Source organism: Anser brachyrhynchus (assembly GCF_964034855.1).
Source record: "Anser brachyrhynchus genome assembly, chromosome: 7".
NCBI lineage: Eukaryota > Metazoa > Chordata > Aves > Anseriformes > Anatidae > Anser > Anser brachyrhynchus.
The window spans coordinates 38,209,358-38,224,604 of NC_137701.1; the positions used below are offsets into that span (position 1 = coordinate 38,209,358).

The following is a 15,247-nucleotide window of genomic DNA, read 5'->3' on the forward strand; positions in this document are numbered from 1 at the left end:
ATTGCGTGTGTGCGTATGTGCTTTTTTTCCCCGAGTGGATGCCTGAACTAACCAGTGTAGATCAAACAGCTCTCACTGTGGCTGAAAACACAGTTTGAAGTTTATGTTCTGTCTGTCACATGAATTACATATTTCAGTTAATAAGTTATGCAAATCGTGAATTTTTATGTTCGCCTTTTGTAGTTCTGACTTTGAGTTTTGAATAACATCCAGGCTAATAGTTTGATGGTGAAATCAGGGAATAATTGGGAAGAGCAAATCAGTGCTTCTGTGATCTGCCGGTGAATCACTTAGATAAAACTGTTCCCCCCGAATTGTGTTTGTGTCTGATGTTTGGACACTCGATGCCACGTCATTAAGGGCTTACCCTGAGGAGCTTTTCCTTTGTTTGCAGGGGAGCAGAATCAAGCCCCCAGTGGGCAGCCCAGCGTTGAGTGGGAATGCCAGCACTACCTTAATGCTACCTAATGGATGTCACCTCAGTGGATTTATGAATCCCACTGCATCTAAATAATGGAGAAGAAGTGATGCAATACCTTTCACCCCTTGTTTTCTGTCTTACCCACACTAGAGTATGAGAGTAGTTTCTTGCAAACCAAATTCACTATTTGAGGGGAATTTTGGTATTCATATTTTTTTTCCAGGCATGGCCAAAGTCAAGAAAGCCTGAGTCAGAGTGTTTTGAAAAAAAGGGGGGTGAATGACCACAAAAAATTAAAACAAAATTTTAATTCCATTAAATTTAATTTCATTTTTTCAAAGCAACAAACCCGTTATAGATCCCATTGTGAAGTGCAAGGCTACAAGAGGCTACGACCCCCCCGCGTTACCTGTAAGGAGCCGTGGGTTTGCAGTGCCTGCCCGAGAGCAGGAGACGGTGCCAGACGTGACGCACGCCTCGAGCCCACGCAGGGACACCACCCACGTGTCCGTCCCGTCGGAGGGGTCACCGCAACACTGCCATGGCTGGGCCCACGTCCACGTGGCAAAGAAACCTCCGTTGTCTTTCCTAAACTCACTCAAAAAATAAAATACAATAAGTGGGGAGAAAAAAGAAAAGCCACGAGCCCCCGTTGATCAGATCTCACTGGATAACTTAGATAAATGCTCCTATTCTACCAGTTTCAATAGAGGGGAGGATTTTCTTCCCAGATTTTCCAGAAGAAGGAAGTCTCTTGATACTGTGAGCCAAAGAGGGAAGAAGCAGAGCCCCCCCGGCTCATGCTTCTCTAAGTTAAATCACTTATCCGTGTTTTACCAGCCTTTATCAGAGTTTGTACACTTGCTCCAATTAAATTATTTTTTCTTCAGGGGAGCTCACGAGGCACTTACATAAATTCTCTTAATTTCTGAGTAATGCAGTCCTGACAATCACTTAAGACAGTGTGGTTGATACTGCTGTCAGGGAAGACTCTTTTTCAAAAGAATGTTTTTATAGAATATCACTGTGACACTTCGCTTAGATGGATGTCTTTAGCAGAATTTGATTAATGTAATGTAATAAAAGAGATGCACACTAAAGTGTCTGTACATGTCTTGTTAAGTATGTTTGATTCATTATATGTAGTTCTCCTCACTTCTTTTCTCTTTCCTCAGTTCATTTTTTATCATTTCAATAATATATCTATAAATATGAAAAAGTTGGCACTTTCTTTGACATATATGGCTATTAATTCATAACTCTAAAAAATTGTATCTTTCAACTTGTCACTTTAAAGCTTGTACAGTTTATTACAGTAAGTAACCTGTGTTGGAAATTAGATTTTGAACTTTAGCAAGGAGATAAATAAGCTTGTGGACATAGAAGTTATGGGGAAGATACCTAGATATAGTGCTAGAATAAAATTGCATGAAAAGATCACTTACTCGAAGATGATAATTTCAGAGCTCCCTGAGGATCACATTAAGATTGCGTATAGAAAATGGGTTTCGGCTTGAATTCCAATAACTTTAATTCCTAGAAATGGTATTATTTCAGTGAATCCTTTCTCTTGGGTGGGTGTGTTTGTCTCATTCTGTAGGCCTATCATATATCTTAGCAGCACACGATTTCACTAAATTCACGAAATTTACTTTAGGAAGACTCCTAAAAATTAATCTAGGCCACACTTTGTCACGTTGTGCAGCATCAGTCAGTCTGGGGAGGAGAAAAAACTGGGAAATTATCATATCTTTGTTACACAGCTTAAAGCAACATTTAAAGTGAACCGATTTCCTAATTGGACAACGAAGTGATTTGGACAACGACAATTTGGACAATTTCCTAATTGGACAACGACGTTCCTTAACTCCTTGGTTTTACTTTACTTTGCTCCACTCTGCTTGTTTCCTTGTCAGGAGCTTTTAGGCTCCAGGACTGTTCTCGGAGCATCGTTGTGCCAGCAGGATGCTTTCCTTTGGCTGTGGCAGGACATGGGGCATGAAGGGCATGCGTGGAGCGCAAGAAGTCTGCACCACTGACATCCAGAGCCCAGACCGCTTTAACCAGGGGTGGGTGGAAGCGCTGGGGTTGGCGATGGTTGAAGGTGGGTTTGGCGCAGTGGGAAATAGGGAAGTCAAGGCTGCCCAGGAGCAGTGGGAAACCTCACGCTGTAACTGTTGCGCAGGTTTGCGAATCACCAAGAGCCTGAGGATTACGCAGCCAGCAGGGTAGGCACGGTGGTTAGAGATGTGTGAAGTCACAGCTCCCAAGTGAGGGCAGATAGGCCAGCCGCAGGGAAAGGAAGGTGAGAAAGGTGGAGACACGACAGGAGATGTACCGCTTGGTGCGTGGCGTAGGCACCTTTTACATCACTGTCTATCCATTACATTTTCTGCAAAGCCACCGCTTTACCATTAATGTTCCGCTCTTGTTTCTGGTAGACCAGGCCACATGGCTTTGAAGTACTGTATTAATGAAGCTTGTGTAGTAAACCGGAGCAGAAAGAGGCACAAGGTTCACTTTGGAGAAGCCCTTGGATGGTGTTTCCCCAAGCTTTAGGAAGCACATGCAGCTCCCTGGAAGCCCCAGATGCCAAAGCTCCTGCCTCCTGAGCAGGGAGGATGGTCCTGCAAGACACTCACAAGGGAGGATGTGAACTCTGCCTGCCTGTAACTTTATGATTGATAACATTTATTAACCAGACAGGTAAAGAGAGCCCAGCAGGCTTTACACCTTTAACAAGCTGTATCTCAGGGGAGCCAAGCTGGCTGTATTCATTCTTGTCAGCACAACTGTCTTTGGGGAATTATTTGTTTTATAAAACCAGATTGTCAGATTTCTACAGCAGAAGGAAAAGGGAGACAAAACAGGTTTTGAGTAAAAGTGAATAAAACTTCCAGGAATTAAGAGCTCCTATCAGTGATAATTTTCAACATCTGAGCGTGAGCATTTGGGGTAGGCACCTGAAATGATGAGCAGGTGGCAGGAGAGAGGAATGCTGCTATAAGAAAAAATTTTGTGGACTTGCTCACGTCAGCATGAGCACACCTCCTCTCCAAGCTCCCTTTGTAGGTAATGAAAACCAGAGAGGAGCATGCTGGCTCACCCTGGAGGGGGATTACTGTTGCCACTCTCAGCAGGTGTACGTGCTTAAGCCTCGTGTCTCACTTACCCATGGCAGTGCCTTGGCTTTAGTTGTGGACTCTTGTGACCCTCCATTAAGTGCCCCCAGGTGTGTGTGGTGCAGAAAGACTTGACATCAAGCTCGGTGTTGCTAAGGCTTATTGGCCAAGTGCTGCTGGCACAGGTGGGGTGCTTCTGTGCCCTGAGCCAGGGTGGGTGCCTTCATTGGGGCTGACCTCAGGGGAGCTGGGTGTCTGCTCCTCTTGGGACACGGAGGGCAGGAGGCAAGGAGAGAAGAAAGCGTGCCTTTTCTTAAGGTAAAAACTGCTACTGGATGTGGGAAAGCAAAGGTGTGCTCTTGTTGTCCTTAAAAACTGGTGAAAACTGTGTTTCCTCTATATGCTGGAAAAAGTTTGAAGTGTTTGGTGTAGTGGATGTTCAGTGCCTGAGCCCTGGTCTAGCTGTTTGCTTTGGTTTCTTTGAGTAAATCTCTTGAACATGTTCTTAAATAAAACAAGCAAATAAGGTTGTTTTAGAGGAGTTAATGTGCTTAGCTGTGTGCTTATATCAAGTGTGTGCTTAATTGTTCTTTTTGTACTGGCCAAGGTACGGAGAAAGCTGCTTTGGATAGTTTCTGGGAGCCAAAATCTTTTCTTTCCATACACTTGTAAGCACGGACTCCCCTGCTTGTGTGCTAACTAGGGGGATTTATAAGATGGAAGGAAATACTTTATGCAGAATTATTGTAGGTGTGGAGAGTTGAAGAAATGGTAACTGGTTCCTGAGGCTGTTTTACAGCAGGAGCAGAGGCTCGCCCCCTGAGATGCCTGTTCCTTAGCGGAGTAACAAGGGCAGTATGGAAAGCGCCTGTTTCTGGTTCAGTTGAGCCCTATAAACGCAATGAGTCAGGTAGTTTGCTTATGCACACTGAGCTCCAAGCTCATGGAAATATGCTTAAAAACAGTTAAGTTGGAGAAATAAAACCTATCTGGTGGCTGATCTGAAAGCACGGGGAGCTGCTCTGGAAGGGGCTGGCCAGCTGCCCGCGGCGAGGCGCAGGTTCCTGGGCACCAGGACGGGAACGGTTTGAAAATGAGGAAGGGGCGTTGCAGGGCGTTGAATTTCTTCTGGAAAGAAGGGTGTGCGTTGTGGTGAGAGCACAAGGGGGTCAGGCAAGAAAACTGTAAACACCTCACTGATGAGGCTGTTTCCTTCCTTCTTCACTGCTGACCTCCGGCCTCGCCTGTTATCTCCTAGCAAGAAGAGAAGTGAGAATTAAAACATGGTGCCCGCATATTTGGGGGTGTCAGTCCCTTCTGCACCTGCTAGCCGGGCTGGGGCCGAGCCACAGGTGTTTGTGGTCACATTTGTGCTGGAGAAACCTTGAGTGCTGAGTGGAGGCTCCTCAGGTTGCCCCAGGGGGACAGCTGAATGCCCTTCTTTTTTCTTTTTCATTTATTTTCTTGCTGTGGCCCCCAATTTATTTCTCTGCAGTCCCTGTCCTTCCCTCAAAGTGAAAATCTGTGGCTTATCAAACCTCATTTTCTCAAAGTACCTGTGTTTCTAAGTCTAGGCTTCTGTCTTAATTGCATGCCTAGTTGGGAGGAGGGAGAAAAAAACCTTTTTGGTTAATTGATTAGTAATTTAGTCTCTGGTGATATGCTTATTTAAGAAATCTGCCTGAGTTATATATGTCAAATGATTCACATAAAAACAACATCAAGTGAATCATATATAAAAATGACATAATTGCTATTAAACTTAGAAGCCATATGTGTGGCTGAGGAAACTACTTTATTGGCTTTAGTAACTCTTATATTTTTTCCCAAAGCCAGTTCTGCTCTTGTGAACAGAGAAGGCATGTTTATGTGTAGGAAAATAGCCTTTACGTGTGTTATTCGGGGAAGTAGGTGGATATTCTGGCAATACAGGAAAAAGAAATGTGATTTTGAGTGTCGGGAAGCTGAGAAAGGGGTCTGCTTTTTTTTTTTTATCAGCAAGATTAAACAGCAGCTCTAGCAAATGCACCATCTGAGATTTTATTGCTCTCTGTTATTTTTAGTACTAGGAGGGAGATTAAATGAAATCCGGGATTATTTCAGCCAGTGTTAAACTTTTTATTGCTCATTTCTGCCATCAGGCTCAAGCTGACCCAGTTGGATGGGTCCTTACAGAAGGTGGGCTCTCCTCTGCCAACGCCAGGACCGTGCAGCTCTTCTACCCGCACCTTATCTTACAGGAAAGTTGAATATATCAACAGAAAAAGCAAATACAGATATGAATGCAGCTAGTCTTTTGCTTGATGTTACTTGGTTCTCAGAAATTCCGTAAAGTTTATTGCGTGCTGAACTTCATACGTGCAAACTGTATTTCACATGTGGCTTAGCACCCGTGTAGTCTTTGTGGGATCACGGGTTTGTGTCACTTGTCTGGGTGTTTTGGAAGGTTATTTTTCTTTCTTTTAAAGATGTCTTGAAATAAACCTGAACTGACTTAAAGTTTTGCATTTCTTTCTCAGAAGAAGATTGAAAACGCCTTTTTAGAGTCTGTATGTAATTTTAATCTTTATTTTAAAAACAAAAGAACACCTTAATGAAGCTGACTTGATGCTTGTCACCGGTGGTTTCTTCATTTTATCCCTTCTCATAGGGTGGTGCCTTTTACATTAGTCACAGTCCCAGACATGTTGATATACGCAGTGAGGAAGGCTTAAGGTGGTGGTGGTGATGAATGGCTGTTGTAGCACTCTTCTGCAGTTAATCTTGGCACGAAGGAAAAATCCTGGTCTTGCTTTTGCGGGTTTTAGAGATCCTGCTGTCTTCAGGGTGGGTTTCGTGGATTTGTGAGCGTGCTGGCCAGCTGGTGCTGGCATGGTTTTAGCTCGGGGTCAATGAAGAGGAGGGGGCAGCAGGCAGCTACTCAGCTCTGACAAGGCCGCCCATGTCACCAGCACTGAGGGACAGGGTATCCGCACAATGTGAAGAAAAGCCTTAACGTTTTCTTTAATTAGTAGCTGGTAAATAGACTTCCAAAAGCCTCTTCCAGTAGTGTCTCTATGAGCTGTGTTTGGTTGTGTTTGAACAACATTGCCCATGTTTTGGGTACCCAGACTGCCCCATGGACTGTCCTGAAAGGAAAGCATGCTGCTTCCATGGTGAGCATGCCGCTCATCCCGGCAGGAGCAAGTGAGTCAAGGAAGCAGGGATTATGCTGTCTAATCATGCTCTGAAGTCACTGATGTAAGAGGAATGAGCTTGGACCGGAGTGGCCAGTGCAGCACTTCTGCAATGGGAAGAAGAGCGTGGCGTGTAAACACTCGGGGCCTGCTGCTCTGGGGCTGTGACTCAGCCCTCGGCTCCCTGTGGGGCCGGCACGGGAGCCCCAAACCCTGCCTCGGCCTCTGCCTGCTGCCCCTTTTATTTCTGCCAGCCTTTTCTGGGAGGTGGCTGTGGGAAAATAAGTAGGGCAGAGGAAGAGGAGAGCTGTGAGCACGTCCTGCAGCTCTTTGCGGGGTCAGGCCTGCAGGCCTGCTCCTTTTTGAGACTGTTATCTAGGAGATGCTGGCTGTTTGGGTAGGACTGCCGCTGAACTTGTTAATATGCAGAAAGAGCTTTTGTTGTGAAAAGTAAATGCAGCTGGTTTGCCTAATTATTCAAAAAAAAAAGGGGGGGGGATGAAATGGATGGACATCAGGCCAGGTGGAGAGCTGCAAAGCAACCAATGGTTCTCACTTGCTGTAAGCTTCCTAAATAGAAACGCATCTGAATGGAGACTTGGTATCAGCGGTCATGAATCTTTTTGATTTTGGGAGCTCTTACTCATTTGTGTCTGAATTCAGGTTCAGAGCTGAGTCATTCCTTCTGCTCCTCTTCCCCCAGTGACTTTCCATGCTGCTTCATTTTTCCCAGCTACACATTACTCCAGAGCAAGACTGTGCTCACCGCAAGCAGTGAAAACAGCTTGTGACTTCCTTGGGAAGAGGAGAACGTGCTCTGAGCACCGTACTGCCATGCAGCCTGTGGTGGCGATGAGCTTTGGGGAAGCAGCTCAGGACAAGGTATGGGACAGCTGGAGCATCAGCACTGCCAGACTTAGTGATAGATCCAGCTAAAGTGGAAATAACGTACAAGTGTTTTGTAATCTCCCTGGTGCTCAATTTAGCAAGGCAGAAGGTTGAACAAAGCTGAAAGAGCCAGTGTCAGGAGCTATTCTTCCGTGCTTTGTATTTTCACCTTGTTTGGTATTGGCACAGCATGGAATAGCATGAGAGAGACAGAGAAAAACACCTTTCAGAAGAGGAAAGGAGCCCCCCCCTATAATGAAGAGTTCAACTGAAATAAGGGTGGGGGGGTGGAAATTTTTTTGCATGCCAGATTTCTTGCCACTTTCAAGCTAATCCTTTCAGTTCACTTCAATACAGTCACTGAAGTAGCTTAGAAAAAGAGAGGAAAAGATCTTTGATATGCTAGATCAACCAAAGTTTAAAAAAATCTCTCTTTGTATATGCCATTTATAATGCAAATCTCAAGTTGGCATTTTAGGCTCACTTACTGCTGTTACTGAAGTACCTTGCAATACAAACGCTGGAGATAGAGGGAGATCCCAAATGACAGAGTGCCTTTGATAGTTCAATAATAAATTAAAAAATATGTATTTCTTCACTCTTCTAAATACCTTCTACCTCCGCAGTTAGAGTGAGACAGAAAAAGCAAATATTACTGTACAGAGTTGGAAGTTACAGGTCTAAGTCTTCTACGAGCTTGAACTCAGCTTTATCAGCATGTCCCTGGGAAGGATTTGACCCTGGCTGGGGCATCCTGCAGCTTTCCTCCTACTGGGGAGAAAGCGTCTGTGCTAGCTGTGTTTGCTTAGTCAGTGAGCAACCGGTTAAGTATTCTTCTGGAAAGAAGCCTAATTTTTAAGAGTTGCTTTCCCAAATATATAACCTGATTTCTTTCCCTTGTGTTCCCAACATTTAAGCACTGATTAAATGTCACCAAAGATAATAGGAGAAATGCTCATGACGGCCAGCCTATTTTAAAATAGCATGGGCATGCTTAAAGCAATAAGTAATTTTGCCTCTGTTACACAGTGTGCTTAATGCATGCTTAAATTCATCTGTAGGCAACTTAGATACCTCATTTCTGGATCCAGCTTGCTCAAAGAGGGGATATTCTGGGATTTGCCCCGCTGAATTTCACACAACTGCTCTGAGGAAAGTGGCTGTTGAAGACGTGGGCTGTGACCTCCTGTCCCGTGGTGTGGGTATTGGGATGATCCTGTCCACCTTGTGAATCCCAGCATTGCAATGCTGTGAGGGTAGTGGGTAACTCTGGTCTGCAGCTTGTTACCTGATCACATGCTCTGTTTCCAAACCTTGTTACCTCCCTGTGCGATGTAATGAGGGCCAAGGCAGGTTTCTGTGATAATTTACGACCCGGTTTGCTGGGAACGGTCTTCTCACCACAGACCTGCAGCACAAAGTGCTGATTTAAGCAACTGGCCAAGCACCTACAACTTCCCCTGATACATATATAGATTTGGGTTGAAACAGTGTTATTTTAAAATTGTTCTACAGCTGTGTGCTGCTGCTTTCAAGAGCATCTGCCTATTGCTGTCTGTGTCACATGGAAGTCAGTAAAGTCCTCGGTAAAGCTGTGATGCACTCGGTAGCTCAGCTACTGTAGAGTGGATCTGGACTCTTAATATTTCTAAGTATCCTTATATTGCAGACATTAGAGTGAATAAAGAAATGTTGCTGAGAAGTAAAATACATCTTGATGCATGAGTTGGTTTCCCTTTCCACCCCCTGCTTAGCGCTAATGTCCTCTGTGTCTGTTGAGAAACTGCTGTGACGTAAGAGTTGAAACATGGTTCAGAGGAGCAGCAAAGAAAACGCATCTTCTGGAAGTCAAAGTGTCAAGCTCGTGTTTTTGTTTTATTTCTTTATTTTTGCTACTGTGTGTTTTTTTGTTTTAATGGAAAATATCACTTAAATCACCATGATAGTCTATGACAGGCTGCCTTCACAGAAAGTGCGAGTCTTTTGTGGAATCTGGTAAATGATAGGTGAAAAAATGTGTCCTCTAACTAAGCTGTTACTGATTATCTCGGTGCAATGTACAGATTAAGGGCCTGATCTAAGGACCACTGGGGTCAATTGGCTGAAGTGGACTTTGAATCGAGTCTTATGAGTGTTCAGTGTATACTGTAGTGGAGGGTTATGAGGACGAGGGCAGCACACTTTCCTCTCCAGTAAGCCTGAAATACGCCAGTTGAAATTCTGAAGTAGAGCTGGTTTTCTGACTCGTGTTGAAAACCCCTGGAGTGGTTACATAAGGGTTATTTTTAATATGCAACATGAAAGATATTCAGCTGGGCGTACAGATGTGTGATTATTAGTAGCATCTCCAGAATGTGACTCTTCAGGTGTAGGAGCTGGTATTTCAGAGTTGCTTTCTTTTTTGACAAACAGGTGTTTCATCAAACTTGCTGCTTTTGAAAACTCTGTGATCTGAGCCCACAAAACTGCATGTTTTGCCACACCATGGCGATTCTATTGCCTATTTCAGGCTGCCATGGAAAAACTTGAGGGGAAAAATATAAATAAAATATGCCCAAGCGTGCAAGTCAATGATCTGTGTGTTAAGCCTATTGGCACATACAGGACAATTTTATTGCATGACCTACTGGTTAAAAACATCAAAAATATAAGTCAAGTCATTCGAAGAACTGCTGTTTAGTGAGTTAGAATGAATGAAGTCTTTATTGAGTACATGCTTTCAGATTCATCGCTGGTTCTGTTCTAGTCATGCCCTATCCTAGTCTTTAGTGCCCCAGGCAGTCTTTTTGAGGACACTTGACCTGCCAGTCATATTTCAGAAACTACTGATATGGTACTTGCTGATTTAGTTTAGATTCCAAACAGGCTAGCTGCTGGATTACAGACTAATGACCCATCAGATGCTAAAGGCAAAGGCTTAAAGTGCACTAGTGAATTAAGCCTCAACATTGTCTGAAGGGAAGAATTTATTATGTCATTAAATTTGATTCAATAAGTTTCATTTCTTTAGATGCATTACACTAAGCAAGAAGCGAGGAATTAATGTGACAGATACATTGATTCTCTCCAGGTGAAGTGTTGGTATTTAGGTACAGCATCAAGGGATGCTATTTTGTAGAATTTTAGCTATATTGATAGGAACGAGAGGTTGGGAGAACTGTATAGCTGGTTGACCAACCATGGAGGACTCAGACTAGGTTCACTTGAATATATGCTTCAGTTGGTAAATACATAGGAAAGTGAGGCTTGCCTGATTTGATGATACCCTTGGTGAGGTTTCAGGGGCTTTCCATCAAATATCAAATCCTCAGCGGTGTAAAGATATTAGTAGTAACTTATAGATGGCACTGGGATTTAATGAAAAACTTAATACAAGCACATAATGTGATGAGTCAAACAGGGATTGCAGCTTGACTCTCAGAAGACTATCGTAGTGATCTGAAGGAAAAATCCTGCATAATACAAAGATCACTTTAAAACATTAAAAAAAAAAGAGAGAGATTAAACATTTGGTGTTTTATCTATCTGCATATGTCTCCTAGTTGTGTTACAGCAACAGAAAAAGTGTTTATAAATAATAACAAAGATACTTCAGGAAAATGTTAGGATTTCTGCCTGTAGATTTTGTCACTCATCTCAATATCTGATGAAGTTCTGAGTTCTTCAAGATGCTCTTATATTACAGAGGTGATCACGTTGTCAGGAAAGCAGTAAAAAGCTTACAGGGATAGGTGCAATATATAATTTTGCTCATTTTCTTTTATATCATATGGTAGGATGGTAAAAGTGTATATTTTTGAGTTTGAAAATCAATTTAAAGGTCATTAGATTATATTTAATGAATTATGTACTTTATTACAAATACTAAGTTGCACTGAGACATTGTGAACCATATATGTTTACATGACAGCAGGTCTGGGATTAGGAATTTTTATTAGAATATTTTAATCACTTTAATACAATTCATAATCAAAGAGTATTTAATATTCTAGTCTCAAGAAATTATCAGCCTAGTAGGTCAGTTTTAATTTTCCTTTAGCAGAGACTATTCTTTCCTTAAAATGTGATAGTTCTTCCTTGCGAGTTAAAGTGGAAGAGGGTCACTCTGATTTATGTTTGTACGCAGGTGCTACTCTCCCCTCCCACCCCCAACACCGTGAAAGTCATCACTGTGCTGAAAATACTTCCCACTGTAATCAGGATAATTTCAAAACCAAGCAAAAACCAGATATATGTCCACAGTCCTATTTATCATTAGGCTAACCTCATTTTCATCTGACGGAAAAACATACATAATTCAACTGACCACTGCAAGATCTTAATCTCCTTGATGCGTTTCTGAAGAACTAAAGCCTGGAAATTCTTACAGCTCCCGGAGAGCCAGCAGAACATCCAGAAAGTTTTTTACCTCCATCCCTCATTAAAAAGCTCTTAATTAGTGTGATAGTATGAGGTAGGTGCCTGTAAGTTGTCTCAGACTGGTACAAAGCTCTGCTTTGCCTGTTCCACACCCCCCCCCCCCCCCACCTTGTTTCTCTGTGTGGCTGCGGTGTGTTTGTGTGTGTTGTTTCTTTTTAAATTTGAATTAAAAGTTCTGCTGTGACTTGGGCAAAAGAGTGAACTTTAGGACATAACAGACCAAGGAATCTCAGAGTACATCAACGCAACAATTTTTGCTACTCAAATCTGTGTGCTTGAGATTAAGATGGAGACTTCAACAGCTTAGCATTTTCTGAGGACTTGATTTAGCATTTATAAGACAAATTTTGGAATCTCAGGAGCTGCTGTGTAGTGGAGCTGTGTTTGTCAGCTTTCCTACCCTCCTCCGTTCTGGCATTTTTTGTCAGAGGCCCAAAGTGGAGCCATCTGCAGTGCTTTGCCTGGACGTTTGCAGGCTTGTTCTTACAGTTCTCCACTGAAAATGTCAGGAAGCTCTGAACTGGCATTATGAAAATTAACCGGATTCTAGTATGGTGCTTAAAAAATAAAATAAAAAAGGGCAAAATATGCTATTTAAATGTAGAAGGGTGTATATTTGTCTTTGGGCATCATCTGTAGCATCCTATATTGGTTGCCTTCCAGTGTTGCCACTGCTAGTGCAGTAGGACCCAGTTTGTCAGGAAGCTCTGCTGCTCCTGCAATGGCATGGGGAAAAAACTGCTTGCAGAAGTTCTGATTGCATTTATTTTTAATTTAGGTGACCACCTAGATGCCCAAGGTGAGGTTCTTTTATGTAAGTGGCCATTGTGTGTATACCCACAGTGTTCCTCCCAGGAATGAGGGGTAACTCTAGCTGGGGACAAGGGTGATGAATAAAAGAGAGGAATGTGGAGCCACAGGTGGCCTCAGCATGCTTCTCCTCCTTTTGTTAGTCAAAAGTGTTGAGTGGTCATAGAGCTCTTATGGAGAAGGCCACAAAAGCTTTAGAAACTGTCCGTCCTAACTCCACAAAATATCTGTATTTTAAAACATCCATCAGTTTCTTTCTTGGTGTTGAATCTGGATATAAAAATGGGAACCTGCAGCCAATGAGATCAAACTCCGTTTTGTACAAATGACTCCATGTAGTCTTGATGAAACCTCTGTATTCCTCTAACTCCATATCGGGGATAATATTTACCTAGCCTATGGTGGTGTTAAGCACTTATTGCTTCTAGAGTAGCATGCTTCATTATGGATCTCATCTCTGCATGCTTGCCTGCTGTATTGTATAACTAAACATGTTGTCAAGTGGCTTCCTCTGTGTGGCAAAGATTTGACAAACTGGACTTGGAAGTTGGGGGGTGGAGTACTAGGAAATGAGATATGCAGAAAAGGAATTTTTTAACCAACTTTTGACTGTATGTGAATCTTTACTAATCTTTTCTGGGGAATAGCTGCAGTCTGAGGCTGCTGGAAAAATGAGAACCAAAAATGCTGTCTTTTCCATGAGAACAGTGTGAGAGTGGACTAAGAAAGCTGAGCAATAATATCTGAAGACCATCTTAAACTCTGCCTTTTCAAAGCCAGTCACATTTCAATCAGTACTTGGGAATTTTAACCAAGACTTTTTATAGCATTACAAGTACTCATTCATTTCTCTTCTTTGACTACTAAATAGATATCCTGTGGTAGAAATGAGCTGAAAGGAAAAGAGAAAATGTCTTTCTAGATTACTCTTGTCACTTGTCCATCGATCAAACTCTGTGCTATGCAAACATTGGGAAAAAGATCCTTGCTAGTGAATATGAATTTGACTCATGTGTGCCAGTTACCTTGGTTGTCTTTGTGATTTCTTCAATTTTTTCAGAGGATGCTATTCTAAAAGCACTCTCAGCTTTTGAGTGCTTTGTAAGTGTTAGTTTGCAGGAAAGGAAATGGGGGTTAAAGCAATGTTCCCATTTTGCAGAAGGCAAAACTGAGGCATGAAGAATCCCAGCTGGTCAAAATACACCTTATGTTTTCTGATAACAAAAAAGGCCTCGTTCTGAAAAGTGCATGTTGTTTGTACAGGGCAGAACATGTTTTACCTTTGTTTTCTGTGTTAAATGGCTTTTTTCCCTTTCCTGTTCTGGAACTAATTCAAGTTGTTGCTAAAGGTATATTTATTTGTATATATATACTTGACATCTGTTTGTTTTAGCAAAATGTGCATGTATACGTGCATTTTTATACCCTATTTGCCCTTGTGCACTGTAGTCCTTCATTTATGTGTTTTCCTAGTCTTCAGATACTTAAAAATTATTCAGCTTTACAAACCTGTAGAGTCAGTTAAAAGAAAAAGAGGAAAAAAAATTGTCAGGTGGGTTTTCTTTCCCAGATGCACAGTACAGATTTGTCATCAGATCTCAGCAACAGGAGGAAAGCTAAACACAAAGACAACAAGCCTAAATGATAAAATGTGTTCTTTTTTATAGCGGGTGACTTTAATTTCAAAAAGGGAGTTTCAGTTACCTATTTCATAATGCTTCACTTGGTCCCAGGTATTTCAGGTAGATTAATAGCCTGATGTAGCATGCCCAGTGTGAAATCAGTGGTGCGGTAGTGTTACCTTGGATGCAATAGGTACAAGGTACAAACTTCATATTCCTGTTTTTCTCTTACTTGCATTTTGTCTCCCACCTTTTGGTAAACTTTAAACATTTTATAGCTCTAGTAAGACTATTATTGGGGTTGCTTGATTAAAATATGTAGAGAGAGAGAAAAAGGAAAAAGGTTATCATTTTGGAATAGGTTGAAGTCTAGGAGTTCTTGGCTGTTCCAAGGTTTTCACTTCTGCTTTGTTTTAGTAAAAGATCAATTAATCACATACAAATGTGGAGTATATGTACGGTGTTTATCTACCCATTGACCTTAAATGTTTTTCCTACTTGTGTTCACTAACTTTCTGTGGCCATTCCCTTTCTCTCCTTGTTGCTCCTTTAAATGGCAGCGCAACACTGGAAATGATTTCAGAAAGTAATGCTCATAGAAGGATATTTCCCTTCAAGTTCATGAGATCAAATGCTGGTGTTGATTACAAAAGAATAAACCTATTGCCCTCCGCAGGGGTGTGTTGATGTAATACAGCCATAAAAGAGCACCGTTTGTTTAGCCTAGCAACAATGACGACTAAGAGGGGTCATGATGGCTCTGTGTTTAAAAAAAAAAAAAATAAAAAA

General features: G+C 42.1%; 1 protein-coding gene across 2 annotated transcripts in view; it reads left to right on the plus strand.

Annotated features, from left to right (window-relative positions):
* The first annotated feature begins 2,143 nt into the window (after positions 1–2,143).
* Positions 2,144–15,247, plus strand: part of LOC308197853 (uncharacterized protein) — a 115,190-nt gene continuing 102,086 nt past the window's right edge. For both annotated transcript variants that reach the window (XR_013953376.1, XM_080599059.1), the window contains exon 1: positions 2,144–3,861. The gene's annotated coding sequence lies outside the window, so the exon portion shown is untranslated. The remainder of the gene's footprint in view (positions 3,862–15,247) is intronic.